Raw genomic sequence first — 17,620 nt, 5'->3', positions numbered from 1 at the left:
AAAGGAAATAAAAAGACAGACAGACAGACACATTCCTCTGTTGAAAAGTGAGATCGGGATGGGGTGTCTGGCACACTGGCAGAGCACCTACCTTGAATGTGCAAGGCACTGAGCTCCTACTCAGACTCCATTTGAAAACGTGCCACCTCCCTCCCTCTGGGAAAAAAAAAAAGAGAGATACACAGGAACCAAGGGAGCCTGGGCCCAGAAGAAAGTGACCCGGGCAGCTGAGGCCACTGCCTGGCCTATCATCTCCACATCTTCCTCTGACAGCATGCCTCGGCTGCCTGCACAGATCACTGGTGCAGGTCCAAGGAGGCAGTGAGTCAACGCCTGTCTTGTTGCCTGTGTAGACTATGGGCTGTGATGACTCTTCGCTGACCTTAAGGCTTTAGCTGGCTGGCAGAGGGGTGTCTGTGTGTGACGGTGTGTTAACTATCAGCTTGGGAAAATCTGAAATCACCCGAGGATGGGTCTCTAAGCATACCTGTGGGGGATTCCCTTCGCTGTCATCGTCTTGCCCACTGATGTGGGAGGACCCATCAACCGTAGGCAGGACCATTCATTCCCGGGGCACGGGATATGGGTTGTATAAAACACGGAATGGGAGCTGAGGGGAAGGAAGCCTGGGCTCATTCTCCTTCTTGATGGTGGCTACAGTGTGCCCAGCTGCTACAAGCTGCTCCTCCTGCCTTGATTTCCTCATTATGCCCAGCTGCACTTCGAGCTGACACGACGTGAGCCGTGAGCTTGTCACGGTTTGCGTTGTCTTTGTTTTCTATTGCTCCCAGAGACAGGAAATCAAGGGTCCCTCTGAGTGCCGTGTCCGTCTGTCAGTCTGTCTGTCCACCTGTCCATCTGTACACTGTAGGCCTGGGGTACAGAAAAACAACACAGTGTCTCCACAGTGTGTGCCAGTCCAGAAAAAGCCAGGCGTGTGGAGGGTAAGAGAGTCTGCTTAAAAAAAAAAAAAAAATGACAGGCTCTCGCTCCGTAATGACTGTGTTTGAGGAAAGTGCAGCTGACCTGTAATAAGCCGGCATTTAGATAAAGGAAACTGCTGTCTGCTGCCGCATTAAGGTATTTATACTTACGTGGGATTTTTATAATTATACAACGATGGTTCAGGCTGACGTTTGTACTGTTAAAACACTGAAGTTTACGGTTTACATGTTTCAAGCACCTGTATGTTTCCAGGCTACACTTGGGGAACCAGAAAGCCTTCAGATTAACCCCAGCTTACTCAGGACAGGATTCTCAGAGGCGAGTGCTTCCCTGGTGTTACCTTTCTCACAGGTAAAGCTGAGGTGAAAGTTCTCACTGCAGAGACTTGGGAGTGTACCTCAGTGTTCAACAGAGACACAAGCATGCAAAACAGGCTTGCCTCCTCTGGATCCTTCAGCACCCTGTAAGGGCAGGACACCGGAGGGAGTCAAACTCCTTGATGTACCATGCCAGCGGCCATCCCCTGGCTGATTGTCCCAAGGACTCTTTCTGGACCCCGAGGCTGGAGCTACAGCAGTTCTTTACCTCCCAGGCAATGCAGAGGAAAGGGGTACAAGGCAGTCTGCCAGTCCAGCTTCTCCTGTTAGTGACAGGCTCCGACGGACACACTCCTTCCTGTTCACAAACATGCATGGACAGCGGGACTCAAGCCAAACAGAATCTCAGATAAAAGTAGGAATAAACAAAAAACGCTAATTTGGTGAGCTCCAAAATAGAGCCACATTGAAACCTTTTACTGTTGAAACTACAAACAGAACCTTGGATTCAAAAATGCCAGGAAACCGTCCTAGTTTGGGGGAGGGAGGGACGTAAGGGCTTTCCTTCTCCTCCTTCCGAAATCATCAAGTTTGTTATGAAAACAATTGCCTAAGTAAGCTGTATAATCTTATTTAACCTCAGGTCTCTCTGTCAAGCGGAGATAGAATCAGGGTGATCAATGCAAGCATCACTTGGGCATCTATCCCTGCAATGTGGAAGATCTATGTCAGAGACAAGCACATTGATTTTTCCACAGCAGAAAGCGCTCTCTCTCTCTCTCTCTCTCTCTCTCTCTCTCTCTCTCTCTCTCTCTCTTCAGAACCGAGAATAGCGAAAGGCTGCAAAAACCAGCAGATGCCACATGGACGAGTCGTCTGGCTGATAAGAGAGTCGGGAAGAAAAATCACCCCTCTGCACATCTCTGGTCCCTGTCAGACTGGGCCTCGGACACAGACTATAGCCTAAATCCAAGCAGTTTGTGAATGGAACCCTCCAGAGCTTACCAGAGGGCCTGCGCTTCTCAGCTTCTCTCCGGATGCTGAACTGTGGACACAGGGAACACTAGACTATCCATCCACCTGTGGTCTTGCGAGCGGCCTTTCAGATCCACTCGGGTCCTTGTAGTTCTTTTTATCTATTCACTTGTTTTGCACGGGAGGAATTCATGTATAGTGATCAGGGAGACACGTTGTGGGATTAGATTCTCTCCTTCCACCATTCGGGTCCTAAAGCTTGAAGTCAGGTCATTAGACTTGGCGGCAAGTGCCTCACCCGCTTGTGCACCTCACCTTTGAGACGGTTTCTCAGTGAGCCTGGAACTCCCAATTCGATAAGGCTAGTTGGACGTTGTGTTCCAGGCAACCACCTGTGTGCACTTTCTCTGCACTAGGACTGTAAACTCATGCTGCTGTGCCCAGATTTTTACACATGGATGCTGGAGACTGAGCCCAGGACTTTGTGGGTATGGCAGGTGCGTTACCAGCAGAGCCACGCCCCCAGCTCCATAGTCCTACATTGCTGGATGGCGATCCTGATTCCTCCAGCCTGAGTCTGACCACACCCAAGTCGTTTTGTAGGTGCTTCAAAATGTGGAACCATGTGGTCATCAGGAAAAAGAAAGGGAGCTCACCTTATTCCAGAGTGGGGGGAGGAGGAGAGGGAGAGGGAGAGAGAGAGGGAGGAGAGAAAGATAAAGAAAAAGAGAAAGAAAGAATGAGAAAAAGGAAAGAGAAAGAGTGAGAGAAAAAGAGAGAGAAAGAGAGAGGGAAAGTTGAATATAGCGGTGCACACCTTGGGGGGGTGGGGCAGAGGCAGGTGGATCTCTGTGAGTTTGAGGCCAATCTGGTATACATAGTAAATTCCAGGACAGCCATGGCTATGTGGAAAGACCCTGTCTCAGAGAGACAGACAGACAAACAGACAGGCAGACAGACAGATGTTCTGTTGGTGATCAAAGCACAGACAGGAATGTACTCCACTCCCACCTTTTCAGGTAGGCTTTAACTCACTTTGCACAATGGCCATTAATAGACTCAATCCACCAGATGTCCTCTGTCCCCCAGATTTTCCTTTGGTCCTCACCCAGGCATTCCTCCGAGACCCTCCCAGGTCAGACCCACCTGATAAACAAGGGAGAGAGAGGATGGCCAGGATGGGCTGTGCCCGTCAGCTTAGGCTTCACCTGCCCCGGGAGCAGATCCAGCATCAGCTGGCTTTGTTCACAGACCCAGTGTTGAAGATCTAGCTGTTCCCAAGCAGAAAGGAGAGCCTGTGTTTGCCTCGGCTTTCACTCTCAAGTGTCTGCTCTGATTTAATTGCTCAAGTCAGAGCATTGCTTCCCTGATTCGTTGGGTTGACACACTTGGCTGTGGGCAAGATGCAGGCAGCAAGCTACTAATGGAGGGAGATCACATAGAGCCAGAAAGACTGTGATTGCATTAAGCTTTAATAAACCCTTAGCGCGAGCATCCTGGATGTCTGCATTAAGGGGTATGAATGAGTTCCCCCTCAGACACAGGAGCTCCCTAAGACTCGGAGCACAGGGTTTTAATCTTCAGGCAAAGTCGCCTGCTTGCTAAGGCAGTGACCCATCCCAGATACAGAAAGCAGTATGGGGCAGATGGGGTGAATGGATCCTTTCTCCCTAGCTTAGATGATTGCTGGCTGCTCCTAAGGAAAACAGAAAAGCTCTTTACTCAAATTCAAGCATGAATTTAATGCCAAAACCCAGAGGTGCTTCAGGCAGGATTGCCTGAGGCCTCCTCTGTGCTCACAGGGGCTGTAGACTGGGTGATGGCCCCTGGCCCAAAGCAGTAGTTTGGGAAAATCACCCATGGTGATAGCTAGGGAATGAGTCTTTTCTAGCTGCCAAAATCTCACTGCGTGTTAGAGGGAGAGAGAATTTAAAAGTAATCCCCTTTAGAAAAACGTCGACGACTTCACGTTCACAGAGTTTCTTGGTGGAGAAGTCCAGGTTAGGTCTGAGGAAACGGGAACCTGCACCCTGTGGGTGAGGCACGGAAGTACAGGTAAGTTGGACACTGCCGTCCCCGGATGAACCCTTCCCGGCTCCATGCGTCCTGTATCCACCATGTTGTCCAAGAGGAAGCCTTACAAATCTTTGGTCTCCTGATCTGTACAGTTCATCATTGACTTCACTAGCTTCATTGAAGCTTTCCATTAAAAAAAAAATTGAAGAATCTCTGTTAGCACAGACCTTTGAACAGGAGCTGTGGTTGTCACGGCCTCCGGGTTGCTGAGCCCTCGAACGTCTGGGGAAGCAACAAAGGATGCTGGAAATGGAGGACGTCCTCCCCAGACACCCCCACCCTAAGGCCTCAGTATAAGCCTCTGCAGGAGTGCTCTCTAACGGAGTTCTGAGGAGTCCTGGAGCGGAGAACTCTGGGAGAACTGCAATGACCAGTTAAGAGAGCAAGGAATGTTCTCTTTTGTTTATCAAACTCTATATTCTATTGATTTTATTGGACTGGATTACGTAGCCCCGTGAGTATATGAAGTTCTTTGAGCATACCCACCCCACACTTGCTGCGCTCACCTTCCTTCCATATCAGTAGAAGCGTGCACCAGAGGAGGCAAGTTTTGATGTCACGTCATCCTGGAGACTGAGACCAAAGTGAAGCTTGGGTACAGACCATCGACAAGGGTAGATGGTGAGAGCCTTCTCAGCAGGAACGCACACACCAGGGGCCCCAATTCTCCCACCACAAGAATGCAAGCATTTGATGGGAGCTGCTTTGATGGACGGTCCTTAAATGCCTGCTTCACTTTCAAATGCATCGGAAAGTGGGTGGAAAGGGTTCGGAAGGTGCACTCAAGTCAGCAAGAGATGCAGAGCTCAAAGAGATCTGATCTCCACACCAGTGTTTGCAATTTCTAAAGTTACTAGGGCTTTAGGGATAGATGGGGGGACATCTCTGGCCACCACAATAGAGAAGACAGGAGCTAGCAACTAGGAGCTCACAGCTTCTCTCTGGGCCGGAACCAGTGGCCAACAAGCTATGGCATAGGGGTCAGAGTAAAATGGATCTGAGGGACAGACAGTTCCTGGATAGAAACCTCTGAAAAAGTGTGAAGACGTCTGCATATCTGTCGAACCATTTGCAAGGCCTTAAATATGCCAGGTTAGCAGTCCACCCCAGAAATCCCCCAGGATGTGTGATTCTCCCAGGAATGTGTGACCTGGGGAGTTTCCTGCCTTTCTTAGGGCTTCGAGAGAATGGGTGAGCTGGTAGGTACCAGGGATTTGAGAGAAGCAACGGAGACGGGTGGAGATGAGCGCAGTCTATTCTGCATGTCGGGATCTCAAACGTGCTGCCCGAGAAGGAGCCAGGAAACTCCCACAGGAAGGCATACTTTTGGAGGAACTCATTCCCAGCACAGTGTAGTGGTTCTCAGGCCAGAGTGAGAAAGCCTGGTTTGTCTGTCTGGGTCCTCCATTTGAATCTGAGGACTCCAGGCTCTCAGGAAGTCACCGGTATGGGGCACTGTATGCGTTTCATGCCTTCAGCTCAAGTCATTCTGGACCCCTGCCCAGAGGTAAGCTGAAGGCTCAGGCTAAACACGGGCAGGAGAATTGGGGGGAGGGGGTGTGTGTGGAAACAAAAGCCTACAGGCACCAAGAAAAAAGATGACTTAGAGATGGGCGAGCAGCAAGAAATGAGGAGAAATTACCCTGGCCCACAAGTCCCCAGCAGAACAGAGGGCACATTGCAAATGAAAGACAACAGCCCGTGGTCCGGTCAAGGGGATGTTTTTAAGTACAAAGAAAGGAATGCACTGTGGGGGGCAGATAAAAGGGCCTTTTAGGGAGCTGCTCTCACACAGACAAAAGCACCTCTGTGGTTTCAAACAAGGGGGCCTGCCTCTAAGTCTCCAAGGTTTCCTAACCCAAATGTGCCCTCACTGATGTGGTTTGGAAATTAACCTGGCTTTTCTTCCCACTGCTGTTTTACATATTAATTAAAGTGTTTTCTTCAGGATCGCCTGCAGGCCGGCGAGATTCCTCCGCATGGGCACACTAGCTGTCTGTGGCTTCCAGCCGTGCGTGCGTGCGTGCGTGCGTGCGTACGTGCGTGCGTGCGTGCGGCTCACCCTGAGTTCCTCATTAGTGCAGACGCCTCGCCCCTACGAACTGTCTCAGGCTCGACTGCGGCCTCCCCTCTAGGGGTGCATGACACAGATAGCTGAGCAGGGGACATGCCCCCGCCATCTCGCCCCCCACCACCTCCCAAGGAACGGCTCATTCATAAACCTAGGTCTTCCTCCGTCTCTCTTTTTCTCATCTTCTTCAGCAGCGCTTGGGAGTGTGCGTAGGACTCACGGTGCAGGGATGCGTGGCTTTTGTTTTGTCTCCTGGTTTTGGAGGGGGTCTCAGTAGGCTCCGTACTTGAAGAGCACAAAAGATCTGGCCAAGCGAGGTGTGCAGTCACACCGCTGCCTGAGTAACCATCAAACTCTGTCCCGGTTGGAAACTGGGCTTACGTTTTTTTGGTGATGGAAGTTTCGCTGTGGTGATAAGGATGTAACCCATCTCTCCCACGATTACTCCGATTACTCCTCCTTTGAGGTCCACATAATAAACGCATCTGTGACTTGGGTGTTGGGATCACGATTCGTACAATGTCACCCGCCCCTTGGGTTGTCTTAAACAAACATTTATTTACTGTTACAGAGAGTCCATTCTCTATAAAACTAAGGGCAAGCTGGGAGTAATGGCTTGTACCTGAGATCCCAGCACTTGGGAGGCTAAGACAGTTGAAGCTGGCTGGGCTATGTACTAAGTTCCAGGCTAGCCTGAGCCATGAAATAACAGCTAGTCTCAAAAAGAAAATAAATAAATAAAAATAAAAAAGGAGACAATATAAAAAGAAGAAGAAAAGAGAAAAGGCAGCAAAGAATAAATAACAAAACCTAAGTTCAAACTATAGAGTACAATGGCATAGAAATGACTGGTAATCTGCTACAAGGCAAGCTGACTTCATATGCCAAAAAACAGATTGGTCTAAAATGTACACAATGGAGCTCCAACTTGTGGGGAAAAAGGTCTGTACTGCAATGGGCAATGGGCCTCGAGTCATTCTGAGGTCTCCAGCCCTAAGACTGAAGACTGTTAAACCTGCTGGAAAGGAGACGCCCAACTGTTTCATCCCATGAGGCTAGCAGTGTTCAGTGAGTGCTTACTCTGGGCAGAAGCAAGAGTGAACAAAACTGAGCCAACCACTCAGGTCAAATTCTGATAGGAAAAGGAATCAATAAAGCTAGCGGGGCAAACACCTAAGACCCTAGGAGTAACCCACGCTCAACAGAATCAAGTTCAGAATTTCCTGGGACGTGAAATGAGAAGGCCCTGTTTTCTGACTGGTATTTACCTGTGGATACACGAAGGGGTTGATTATAATCTGAATTTGCCATAATGAGAGAACAGAGATATAGGGAAAGGTGGCCTCCTGTTTACCACATACCAGCCCGCCTGGGGAATGTGTCTGTTACATGTCTAAGTCCTGTGTGTTGTCTGTCCTATGGCCTTTGCAGACTCACTCAATTAGAGAAAGTATGCGAAAGCCCAGAATGCAGCTTACAATGGTTGGGGGAGCTGAGAGATCACGTGTCCACACAGAGCCTCAGCTTCACACACACACACACACACACACACACACACACACACACACACACTCACACACTCTCCATTCCCCTCACCCCCCAACCAAGCTGACTGCTGGAGGCAATCAAACTGTGAGGAATGCACCATAGCCAGAGCCCTGCAGACCTCCCAGTGAGGCCCCAAGCCCTTCCCTGGGCCCCAGCATACCCCTCCCCAGCACTGAGCCCCAGAAGAACAACAGGATGTCCAGGGCAGCCCTCCCTCAGCACTCCTGTCTGCTTGGACACGAAGTTTGAGACTGAGCAGGATTAAGTGATCACAGGGAAAAAAATAATGTCATGAACTGAGTTAACTGAATTCTCTAACAGAGGGTTTGACTCTATGGAAGAGAATAGCTAAAGGCTGCGAGGAAAGACAGATCAGCTGTCTATCCTGCCATCCTGGGGTCCTGTACGGCAGAGGGTTTGACTCTATGGAAGAGAATAGCTAAAGGCTGTGAGGAAAGACAGATCAGCTGTCTATCCTGCCATCCTGGGGTCCATGGGACTCCCCAACTCCAAGACGACCCACTGTGATACCTGCTGGGAAAATAAACGCCCCCAATAAACGTAACACGAAGCTGGCCGGTATTCAGTGAGCGCCTACTGTGTGCACACACACAGAAATGAACAAAGCTTATCCAACCACTCAGGTCAAACTCTGATAGGAAGGAGGCAATAAAGGTAGCCAGGCAAACATCCAGGATATTCAGCAAGCGACAGCTGCTCAACAGAAGGAAAACGGCAAAGGAGTCTAAGAGCCAGAGGCGGGGCTGGGGTTTCCACTGGGAATGAGTTAGGAGGTTTTCCAGAGAACCATTTCAGGATCACCTGCAATAATCCTAGTTGGTGACTTGGTGACTCCATTAAATGCCTGGGGGATGAAGGAAATTTCTAAGGGGGAAGGGTGTGCTAATGAGGGAGCTAGCCCAGGACACCTTGCTAAGGAGTCTCAAGAGGGCTAGTAGGCCATGGAGAAGATAGGCTCAGCTCTATAGCATGCTGGCCCATGACAGGAGGGCACGGATAAGAGCCCAGCTCTGAAGGCAGAGGGTCATCCCGAGGGCAGGGCGAACATCCTGGTGGAAGCAGGGAGACCAGGGATGGAGAGCACGAGAGAGACGGCTATAGGTTGTCATGGAGACTGCAGTGCCAAGCAGAGGTCTGATCAGGGAGAGCTGGGATGAGCTAGCATAGTCCTCAGGACACAGTCAACAGACTGTCACAGCTGGTCTGATAGCTACCGCAGCGAAGAGAGGAGCAGGGCCCTAGTGTCCTGTGGAAAAGGAAGTTGGATTAAAGGGTAACCCTAGCTGGCACGGACCCTCTCACTGTCTCCACAGCCTGTTGGCCACACAGCAAGTCTCGGGGCTACTGGAACGGGTGTGTGCCCTAGCTTCCCAGAGAGGCTGCGTAGGGATGATGGGGCATCGCCATGGGTGGATGCACGGCAGGATCTGTTCTCTGCAAGAGGGAGCATCTCAGGGAGCAGTATATAGTGATGGGATGGGGAGACCCCGAAGTTTAGAATATAGGGGATGATTCTGCCCTCCCCCCCCACCTTCTCACAGAGCAACCCAATTAGCGAAGGGCCTTCAGGATTTCTTATAGGATCATTTGAATGCTCATCACTTATCCTAAAATCAGTGACTCCGACAGAAGACCTCTCTACCTCGGGTGGATGGGTGATCATGGCAGAGGCATCAGATCAATCTAGCATCAGTCCCTGGGGGTTCATTTACGTGGGAGAGAGGTCAAAGTTTGCGTTTGCCACAAAAGGAACCTTGTCTCACCCTGCTTACCTTCATTTCACTACTCATCCATTAGGCTTTGGCAAGCGATATAAAGAAAAGCCCAACTACCTCGGAGGCTGAGGCAGGAGGATCATGAGTTCAAGGCCAGCCTAGGCTGATGGTTTAGTGATGGAGTACCTGTCTAGCATCTGTGAGGTTCTGGGGGAAGAGACTGGCAGATTGGGAGCGGCCGCAGCCTGATTTCTGACGACGCCATCTTGATTAAAGATAGGCTAAGGGAACTCAGTCTGCAGGTAACATAGCCTGAGAAGTTAGTGATACATCTTTCTGCCCAAAGACACACCAGCCTGGGTTGACGCCTAGTGTCTCTCCTTCAGTCCCTGTATGGTTGATGTCCCTAATCTATCCTTCCCTGACCATATAGAAGTTCACTGATCACTGAGTTCCATATAGATGGTTCTTCCTAGCTTCCTTCATTTACAGAGTGGTATTTTACAAATAAAAAGGAGTTTTTTATTGTCTACAAAGCAATACAGAGGGGGTTAGGGAGATGGCTCGCTCAGGAAAATCTTAAAAGAGTGAGTCACCAACACCCACATAAAAATGGGGTGCGGTCATATTGCCAGTCACCCCAGCACTGGGGGAGCAGAGACATGCAGACAGATCCTTGGGGCATGCTGGCAAACCAGCCCAGCTGAATTGTGAGCCCCAAGTTCAATAAAAGATTCTGTCTCAAAAAATAACCTTTAGTAATTGACCACTATAGGTGCACCCGTCAGTGCACACGTGCGCGTGCGCACACACACAAACAAACACACACACACCATATGCGCATGCACACACACCACACATATACACACACAGAGAGAGAGACAGAGACAGAGAGAGAGATGGACAGAGACAGACAGACAGAGAGACTGATAGGCTTCCTTCCATTCGTTCTTCATTAACTTGTAGTATGGGCCATGTTGCAATTAAAAGTCTGACGAATCTGTACCTGTCCTTGAATAAAAAGGAAACGTTCCTTTTTTCCTCCCCCAAGATAGCTGGTAAAAACACTTTAACGAAAGGCTGGAGCTTCGGAGTAGAAGCAGCAGCGTGAGGCCCCTTTAGGGTGGGAGCTTTCCTTAAACAGTCAAGAAGCTAACCATCTGGCCCCGGATCCTGACTGAGTCACCGGATAAACATCCACGAGTGGAGGCTCTTGAAGGGAGCTGGCTGGAAGCTGCTTCCCTGCGGACTCTCTGCCTCAGGTGTGGCTATTGACTCAGGCTTGAGCCTGGTTGTCAGCGGCGCCTGGCTCCCTCCAGGTAACTTTCTGTGGAGCGATGGGGATGTGAGTACAGAGCAGGGTGAAGCAGGAAGAGAGGGTCCCCTCCTGATCCTGGAAGCTTGTTGTCCTGTCCTAGGAGAATGCCAGGCAAGAAGTCTAAAGTCCTTGTCAGCTGCCCTTGTCTTTCGCTGGCCTGCCTGGGGTGCCTGGGGGTTAAGTTCACTTCCAGAAGAGGCTGGGACTTAGACTGTGGAAGGCAAACCCAGGCACCAGCTGACTCCACACAAGATGGCAGACACACACTGGACTCACACTCAAGTCATTATTTGAACTTTTGACTGCCAGGGAGAAGCTACAATGTGCCTACCCTGTCTTCAAAACCTTGGGGAATGTACCCATTTTAATAACTCTCAGGAGGAGAGCAACATAAAGGGAAAGGGCCCTGGCCAGAGGACCCGAAGCGGGCCTTGCCGTGGGCCCCCGCTATGCTGGGAGGACAGAGGAACTCAGAGCTGGCTCAGCCACTTGACAGGACGTGGTTGTGCCAGGCAGCGCAGCCGGAAGCAGGAGGCGAGGACAGTGAGCCAAGAGCTTAATGTCTTCAGAAAATGGCCCAGGCGGGAGGAAGGAGAATGTCTGCTCTGAGAGCAGTAAACAAAACCCTGGCCACCGGCCAGCAAGCTGCTGCAGGCAGGAACAACTCTAAGCTGATCCTGGAAAGCCCAGGAGCATCCACGAGGCTGCCCTCCGTGGGCCTGGAGAAGCCATGGCAGCGAACCCCGCACGTGACCAACAGCAAGGCCAGACTCTGCCCAGGCCTGGCTGAGAGGGCAGGACAGGGGACAGAGAGCCAGTGATGGATGACTTGGGCAAGGACCACCCAAGGACCAGTGGTGGAGGCGAAATAAAGCGATGGGTTTCACCCAGGAGTCACGCATAGCAAGCCTGTAGCTGGGTGTGTACCCGGGAGATGGTTCTGTCCCCACTGACATCAAGAACAGACCCTTCTGAAGTTTTCCCCTTCCCGGGAGCAAAAGGGCCGAGTAAGTTTATTCTTATAAAAACAAGAGGTTTGTGAAGAGGGAACAATGGCATCAGCCACTTAAATCTCTGCTCACCCACTGCAGTGCCACAGCTCTGGGGTAGGTCTCAGGTTTGCAGAATCAAGCAAGGGGGATAGGGTGGGGGGTGGAGAGAAGCTGGCAGGGGAAGCCTCACTTCCTCCTGACTTGAGGGAGCATGTGTGTGTTCAGCATTCACTACGAAGGGGTTTCTCCTTCTTCAGGCATTATGGACCTTTCCAGAAATGGGACAGATGACTAAACTGGTGACATCTGCATCCGGAGGTAACAAGAATGCAGCCTGGTCATCTGAACATTGGCAGCATCGGGGTGTGGCTCCATCAGCATCAGATCCCATTAGCCTGGGTCCAGCTCCTTTCCTCTCAAGGACATCAAGAGATCCGCAGTGACGGGCTCACACGTGGCATCCTGCCACAAAGACCCGGCTAGCCACTCACAGTACCTGAGGCACCAAGGCTGAAGCTCAGGCTCAGCAGGTCAGCCCTAGAGGGACCCGAGTTCCTACGCTGTCCTTGGTGAGGGGCAGACAGCTCCTGCCTTACACAGTCTCTGACCCAGCAGTGCTGGGTCAATGTAACCGAACCCTTTACCAAGCAGAAGAGCAGAGAAAGCCCGTCCCAGGATCTCACCGATGCCTGGCCCTCCACCTGTATACAGGATCCAGATGCCACACGTATGCTTTGCCGAGGAAGGAACACATTGTCTACTCAAAGGCCAGAGTCCATCTGTGGCCTGCCCTCAGCCACAAGAGAGACCCACTTCCAAAGAAAAACCCTCCCAGGAAATGTCTCCTATTTTCTGCTTAGGATTGACTTTCCTCCTCTAGCACCCCTCATCCTCACCGAGTTACAAAGCAGAGAGCACTCCTCCCATGGAGGGCAAACCAGTTATGTCCGTAATTGCTTCTCACCGGAACTTGGAGGCTCAGACTGGACAGCTGTGAAGAGTGGTGGGGTAGAGCAGAAGCTTGGTCCTTGACCTCCTTCCTGCCTCTTTGATTTGTCGAGCATGTCCCTACCTCAGGGCCTTGGCACTTCCTGCCCCACTCAATGATGCTTTCCTTCCTCTCAGGCGCACAGCAGACAAGCAGGCTTACTGTGGTCTCTGTCCTCTACTCAAGCGCTGTTCCTTGACTCACGGCCCAGAACGCAGGACCCCAGCTCTACCACCCACTCTGTACAAGGGGGAGGGGGAGGGGGAGCCCGATGCAGACCAAGCATCAAAACTCACCCTGTTTGCATCTAAAGGCAACCACCATTTGCAGCCAGCGGCCCATAACACACTTCCTTCCCTTCAGTGGGAGAGCCTGAAAGACTTCAGATTCTTGTGAATTTTTCATTAACTAAGGTGGCCGTGTGAATCTTGTGACCTCATAGAAAAAGAGAAACGTCGCCAAGGCAGTGGTAGCACATGCCTCTAATCCCAGCACTAGGGAGACAGAGGCAAGTGAATCTCTGAGTTCCAGGGCCCAGCTTGGTCTACAGAACGAGTTTCAGGATAGCCAGGGATACACAGAAAAACCCTGCGCCAATAAAGGAAGAAAAAAAAAAAAAAAAAAAAAAGAAGAAGGGGGAGAGATGTCCCAGGGCGTAAGATCACACAGTTTTAATGAGTCACACCACACAAGTCCATCCAGCTGTAACTGCCAGAATCATTATTATTTTGCCTTTTCAGTTATACGTAGTCAAGGGGGAGTCCCACACATGTAAGACACTAGTGGGTCACCGGGACTCGGCCATGTTTACTTAGGGCTTTATTCCCCGAGTGAGGTCATGCTCCTCCAAAGCCAACAGATGAGATACGAGTGCGTGGAGATATGGCGCAGTTGCTAGAGTGTTCACAGTAGGCACGGAGAAGGCCTAAGGCTCCACCCTCAAGCACAACAGAAATGTGCTGTGAGTCTGCAGACGGCATGTGCTACAGGAGACCTGATATCAAAACATGAAAGGAAGGAAGGGAGGAAAAGAGAAAAGCTGTTGAGTGTATGAGTGCCGCAGCAGAACACAAAGTAGCGGAGTCGAAACCCAGTGTGGCACAGACTGTGCTCCATCCAGGGTGACCGTGAGGAAGACCTGGAATGCTTTCCGTTCTGAGCCCCTGGTCACCAGCAGGACACTGGATAGGTTGAACCTCTCTTTACTTTGGTTTTGGAATTGTAAGGTTTTTCAAGCGTGAGGTGGTCGTGGGTGGCAGTGTCTCTGGCACAGTGACCTTGTGACACAGTGACCATGGGACAGGGACATGATGTTGCCAGTTGCTGTGTGCGCCCCGTCCCTTCTCCCCCAAGGGCTCTCACACCCAGAAGATAGAGATGGAATGCCGGAACCAACAGTGAGTCACGAGCTCTGCATTGAAGACCATCGGCAGTGTGGACATTAAAACCATCTGCCTGGGAACAGCCCAGTTTTCCTCCTCTGGGCACACAGTATTTGCTTCTACTGCCTTTGAAGCTGTCTCCATGGGCTCAACACTGGCCAATGAAAACCAAGCAGAAATGACAGGGGTCCCATCCGACCGAAAGTCATGAGTCATGGCAGTCAATTTATCACAATTCCCACTCACTGTAGGGAGCGTGTAGCTAATAATGGTGTCTTCCTTTCACACAGGACTCTGGGAACACCGTGAAGCAGAACGTTCTCCCATGGGTAGCACCCACTGGGGGTGCTGTTCTAAGTTAAGCGTCCCGGGTCAGAGGTTGCACACTGCTGCAGCCTTTCCTGCCCATCCTGACTCACACCAGGGCAGCGGTACAGTTGTTAAATGATCTTTATGCAAAGCACAGAGTTATAAAGGGATTCGGATCTGGTGGTATTAACATAAAAAGCTAGTTTACTACCACTGGGCCCTGGGGTGAGAGGCGAAGGTTGAGTCTGAAGACAGGAAAGGGAGGGGTTATATTGTATCAGTTTAACCCAGTCACTTCATTAGGGTTAGAGATGTAGTTGAGTGGTAGAAATCTCAGCTCGTATGTGCCAGGTCCTGTATTCCTTAAATTTACAACAGACACTTAAATCGAGTTAGTTAAAATAAATAAAAAGCAAACAGTCCTAAGGGAACGGAGTGAGAATCCAGACTGTTCCGGTTTCATCCTGTTGCTGAGACCAAAGCAACTTAGGGGATGAAAGGGTATGGCTCACAATCCCAGGCCACACAGCCCATTGCTGCAGGATCCTGAAGCAGAAACCACGGAGGCTTGCAGACTTAGACTTAGCTTCTCACACAGACTACCTGTCCAGGGAATCCTGTTACCCACAACCAGCTTGGCCCTCCTACATCAGTTTAAAACCAATACCATTCCCCAGAGACTTGCCCACATGCTGATGCAATCTTTCAATTAAGAGTCCTCTCTCAGGTGACTCTGAGCTGTGTCAAGTTGACAGTTAAAGCTAGGACGGGCACCAACGTTGTATACCATTTATAAATACAGTGGCAACGGTAAGGAGCGGCAGGCCTGGCCGACAGGCACTGCTAACAGAGGACAGGTTAGGAATCTAGTAAACACAAAGAGATGTCAAGAGAGATGTGGACGGATGGGTGTGTCAAGACAAAGCCTGTGGAAATGGGGTAAATGGTCCCTAAGGCAGGGAATCCAAAACATTAAAAACAAATTCATAGATGAAAGGATGTCCCTTCACATCAGGAAGGATGCTGCACTCTGTGGAATTCCAAGTCTTCTGAGTCGGTTACACCATGCTGAGGATTGAGGTTCATGCTGGGTGAGCCACAATAGCAAAGACAGAGAGCTGAATGTGGTGCACATGCCCAGCACCACAGCACTAGGGATGCTGAGGCAGGAGAATCCATCTCCAGACAAAACAAACACAAACAAACAAAACAAACCCACCCAATCCCCCCCACCCTGCAACACACACACACCACAAAACAAAAATAAAACAAACCAAAGGCAGAAATTTTCAAGCATTTAAACCAGTGGTCCTCAACTTGTGGGTTTTATGACCCTTTCACAGAGGTCATATCCGATATCCTGCATATCACTGTAGCGAAATTACAGTTATAAGGTAACAACAGAAGTAATTTTATGGTTGGGGGGTCACCACAATGAGGAACTGTTTTAAAGGGTTGCAGCATTAGGAAGGCTGAGAACCATAGATTTAAACAGAAAGGACAAAATACTAACAAGAACAAGAACAAGAAACCTAAGCAGATTTGGTACAGGAAAAGTGATGGGTAATGTCTCCCCAGTTCTTGAGGACAGGGCATGTGCCTTGTGGCACGGAATCTGATTCCCATCTGTGTACTCTAATATAAGTGAATAGTTTCCTTTGGAAAGGTTTGTTTATACCTTAATAACTAACTGCTAGAGATAAATAGAGCTAAGAGGACATACACAGATACAAAGTCAATCCCGGCAGGGGCAAAACTGCCTCTGATAAAATCAATGAGCATCATTTCAGTAGCTTCTGCTCCTAAGTTGCACCTCAGGTATGATAGTTGTTACACTGTGTCTTCATGTGTCTGGAGGGAACACAGTGACCTGAGCAGCAGACTTTGAAACTTGCTGCTGGGAATGGCCTTAGGCAATTAACTTACTTCTCTGTCTCTGTGTCTCTGTGTCTCTGCCTCTCTCTCTCTCTCCCTCCCTCCCTTCCTCCCTCCCTCCCCCCCTTCTCTCCCTCCCTCCCCCCTGACCTGACTTTTCATCCATGAAACAGAAAGGCTGGTGAGTTAGGAAGTAATTAATATAATACTTAGAACAGCACACAGCCCACCACGAGGTCTTAGTATTTTCCCTCTTAATATAGTTTTGTTAACTTGACAGAATCTAGAAACTCATGGGAGACAGGCCTCTGAGTATCTCTGTGGGCGGTTATCTTGATTAGGTTAATGGGGTCGGAAGACCTGTCCACCATGGGTGGCACAATTCCCTGGCTGGTAACCTGGACTGTATTAATAAGAGAAAGTGGGACTTGCAAAATGGCTCAGTGGGTAAAAGTCTCCTGCTAGCAAGTTTGGCAAACTGGGTTCTATTTCTGGGACCTACACAGTGGAAGGAGAAAACTTGATCCCCAGAAGTGGACTATGGCATATGGGGGCACACGCACACACGCAATTAAAAAAAATAAAAAGCAAACAAACAAACAAACAAAAAAACAAAATAAAATGAGAGGGGGGTTTGGGGGAGAACATGAGCGTGGGCTGAGGCCAGTTGTGCTATGACCTGTGGCTTCAACCTCCTGCTCTGACCTTCTTGTCATGGCAGACCCGACCCTGTACCTGTGAGGCAAAATAAACACTTTTCCCCCTTAAATTGCTTTTGTTAGAAACTGAGTTTTATGACAGAGAGGCATTTTCAGTTTAGAATAAAATCAAAGTCAAAAGACATCCAAGTGGGCCCAAGTGTGGTGACCTAATCGCTTTAACCCCAGAACTGGAGAGGCAAAGGCAAGTGGACCTCTATGAGTTTGAGGGCAGCCTGGTCTCCAGGGTGTGTTCCAGGATACCCAGGCTATGCTGTCTTAAAAACCAAAACCAAAACCAAACCAACCAACCAACCAACCAACCAAACAAACAAACAAAAAACCCACAGTGCTTGTTAATGCTAGAATCCAGGATGAGACCTGCTCTAA

At 49.9% G+C, this 17,620-nt stretch overlaps 1 long non-coding RNA gene across 1 annotated transcript in view; it reads right to left on the bottom strand.

Moving 5' to 3' along the window:
* The window catches only part of LOC102554173 (uncharacterized), a 30,970-nt gene extending 15,084 nt beyond the window's left edge, over positions 1 to 15,886 (bottom strand). The window contains exon 1 of the long non-coding RNA XR_010058502.1: positions 92 to 15,886. This is a non-coding gene — a long non-coding RNA (uncharacterized LOC102554173). The remainder of the gene's footprint in view (positions 1 to 91) is intronic.
* Between the last annotated feature and the right edge of the window lie 1,734 nt (positions 15,887 to 17,620).

Source organism: Rattus norvegicus, chromosome 16, assembly GCF_036323735.1.
Source record: "Rattus norvegicus strain BN/NHsdMcwi chromosome 16, GRCr8, whole genome shotgun sequence".
Lineage (NCBI taxonomy): Eukaryota > Metazoa > Chordata > Mammalia > Rodentia > Muridae > Rattus > Rattus norvegicus.
Note: the sequence above shows the minus strand (reverse complement) of the source record. Positions and strands in the feature narration are given on the sequence as shown.